Source organism: Moschus berezovskii, chromosome 9 (assembly GCF_049115385.1).
Source record: "Moschus berezovskii isolate FMDL1 chromosome 9, NW_MosBer_1.0, whole genome shotgun sequence".
Lineage (NCBI taxonomy): Eukaryota > Metazoa > Chordata > Mammalia > Artiodactyla > Moschidae > Moschus > Moschus berezovskii.
Window position 1 is genome coordinate 87380111 of NC_142468.1, and position 3594 is coordinate 87383704.

Here is a 3594-nt window from a genome sequence, read left to right on the forward strand (position 1 = left end):
TTTCAATTATGTACACATTTTCTTATTGTTATATAAAGAAGTTGTTTGCTAAAATTCATAGATTGCTATAAAGCAAGATGAATAAAAACATTAGTTAGGCCAGGTCTCATCTGGGGGCACCCTTTGAAAACTTCCCTTTCTCTGTCTGTTCTAAGGACTTGACTTATTCAGTCAGCAAATATTTATTAGCACCAGTTACATGCCAGACACTGAGGAAATTGCATTGAACAAAACAAAATAAAAAAGTTTCATGAAGCTTCTAGTGGGAAAAAGTATTATGGTAAGTAAGTAAAAATACCTGACATTGCTATGATGACATAGTTCAGTTCGGTCACTCAGTCGTGTCCGACTCTTTGCAACCCCATTGACTGCAGCACTCCAGGCTTCCCTGTCCATCACCAACTCCCAGAGCTTACTCAAACTCATGTCCATTAATTCGGTGATGCCATCCAACCATCTCATCCTCTATCATCCCCTTCTCCTCCCGCCTTCAGTCTTTCCCAGCATCAGGGTCTTTTCCAATGAGTCAGTTCTTTGCATCAGGTGGCCAGAGTATTGCAGTTTCAGCTTCAGCATCAGTCCTTCAAAGAATATTCAGGACTGATTTTCCTTATGATTGACTGCTTGGGTCTCCTTGCAGTCCAAGAGACTCTCAAGAGTCTTCTCCAACACCACAGTTCAAAAGCATCAATTCTTTGGTGTTCAGCTTTCTTTATAGTCCAACTCTCATATCCATACATGAATACTGGAAAAACCATAGCTTTGACTAGACAAACTTTTGTCGGCAAAGTAATTCTCTGCTTTTTAATATGCTGTCTAGGTTGGTCATAGCCTTTCTTCCAAGGAGCAAGTGTCTTTGAATTTCATGTCTGTAGTCACCATCTGCAGTGATTTTGGAGCCCAGAAATATAAGGTCTCACTGTTTCCATTGTTTCCCCATCTATTTGCCATGAAGTGATGGGACCGGATGCCATGATCTTAGTTTTCTGAGTGTTGAGTTTTAAGCCAATTTTTTCACTCTCACTTTCCTCAAGAGGGTCTTTAGTTCCTCTTCACTTTCTGCCATAAGGGTGGTGTCATCTGTGTATCTGAGGTTATTGATATTTCTCCCAGTAATCTTGATTTCAGCTTGTGCTTCATCCAGCTCAGCATTTCACTTGATGTACTCTGCATATAAGTTGAACAAGCAGGGTGACAGTATACAGCCTTGACGTACTCCTTTCACAATTTGGAACCAGTCTGTTGTTCCATGTCCAATTCTAACTGTTGCTTCTTGACCTGCATACAGATTTCTCAGGAGGCAGGTCAGGTGATCTGGTATTCCCATCTCTCTAAGAATTTTCCACATTTTGTTGTGATTCACACAGTCAAAGTCTTTGGCATAGTCAATAAAACAGAAGTAGATGTTTTTCTGGAACTCTCTCACTTTTTCGATGATCCAGCAGATGTTGACAATTTGATCCCTACTTCCTCTGCCTTTTCTAAATCCATCCTGAGCATCTGGAAGTTCACGATTCATGTAGTGTTGAAACCTGGCTTGGAAAATTTTGAGCATTACTTTGCTCGCGTGGGAGATGAGTGCAATTGAGCGGTAGTTTGAACATTCTTTGGCATTGCCTTTCTTTGGGATTGGAATGAAAACTGACCTTTCCAGTCCTGTGGCCACTGCTGAGTTTTCCAAACTTGCTGGCATATTGAGTGCAGCACTTTCATAGAATCATGTTTCAGGATTTGAAATAGCTCAACTGGAATTCCATCATCTCCACTAGCTTTGTTCATAGCAATGCTTCCTGAGGCCCACTTGACTTCACATTCCAGGATGTCTGGCTCTAGTGAGTAATCACACCATCATGGTTATCTGGGTCTAGAAGATCTTTTTTGTATCATTCCTCTGTTTATTCTCACCACCTCTTCTTAATATCTTCTGCTTCTGTTAGGTCCATACCATTTCTGTCCTTTATTGTGTCCATCTTTGCATGAAATGTTCCCTTGGTATCTCTAATTTTCTTGAAGACATCTCTAGTCTTTCCCATCCTATTGTTTCCTCTATTTCTTTGCATTGATCACTGAGAAAGGCTTTCTTATCTCTCCTTGCTATTCTTTGGAACTCTGCATTCAGATGCTTACATCTTTCCTTTTCTCCTTTGCCTTTAGCTTCTCTTCTTTTCTCAGCTATTTGTGAGGCCTCCTTAGACAACCATTTTGCCTTTTTGCATTTCTTTTTCTTGGGGATGGTCTTGATCACTGCCTCCTGTACAATGTCATGAACCTCTGTCCGTAGTTCTCCAGGCAGACTCTGTCTATCAGATCTAATCCCTGGAATCTATTTGTCACTTTCACTGTATAATCGTAAGGGATTTGATTTAGAAAATTTCTGAATGGTCTAGTGGTATTCCCTACTTTCTTCAATTTAAGTCTGAATTTTTCAATAAGGAATTCATGATCTGAGCCACAGTCAGCTCCCAGTCTTGTTCTTGCTGACTGTATAGAGTTTCTCCATCTTTGGCTGCAAAGAATATAATCAATCTGATTTCAGTGTTGACCATCTGGTGATGTCCATGTGTAGAGTCTTCTCTTGTGTTGTTGGAAGAGGATGTTTGCTATGACCAGTGCATTCTCTTGGAAAAACTCTGTTAGTCTTGCCCTGCTTTGTTTTGTACTCCAAGGCCAAATTTGCCTTGGAGTATCTCTTGACTTGATTTAGGTCATATCTGAATGGTCTAGTGGTTTTCCCTACTTTCTTCAATTTAAGTCTGAATTTGGCAATAAAGAGTTCATGATCTGAGCCACACTCAGCTCCCGGTCTTGTTTTTGCTAACTGTATAGAGCTTCTCCATCTTTAGCTGCAAAGAATATAATCAATCTGATTTTGGTGTTGACCATCTGGTGATGTCCATGTGTAGAGTCTTCTCTTGTGTTGTTGGAAGAGGGTGTTTGCTATGACCAGTGCGTTCTCTTGGCAAAACTCTTATTAGCCTTTGCCCTGCTTCATTCCGTGCTCCAAGGCCAAATTTGCCTGTTACTCCAGGTGTTTCTTGACTTCCTACTTTTGCATTCCAGTCCCCTATAATGAAAAGGACATCTTTTTTGGGTGTTAGTTCTAAAAGGTCTTGTAGGTCTTCATAGAACCGTTCAACTTCGGCTTCTTCAGCTTTACTGGTTGGGGCATAGGCTTGGATTACTGTAATATTGAATGGTTTGCCTTGAAAACGAACAGAAATCATTCTGTTGTTTTTAAGGTTGCATCCAAGTACTGCATTTTGGACTCTTTTGTTGACCATGATGGCTACTCCATTTCTTCTAAGGGATTCCTGCCCACAGTAGTAGATATAATGGTCATCTGAGTTAAATTCACCCATTCCAGACCATTTTAGTTCACTGATTCCTAGAATGTCTATGTTCACTCTTGCCATCTCCTGTTTGACCACTTCCAATTTGCCTTGATTCATGGACCTAACATTCCAGGTTCCTATGCAATATTGTTCTTTACAGCATCGGACCTTGCTTCTATCACCAGTCACATCCACAACTGGGTACTGGTTTTGCTTTGGCTCCATCCCTTTATTCCTTCTGGAGTTATTTCTCCACTGATCA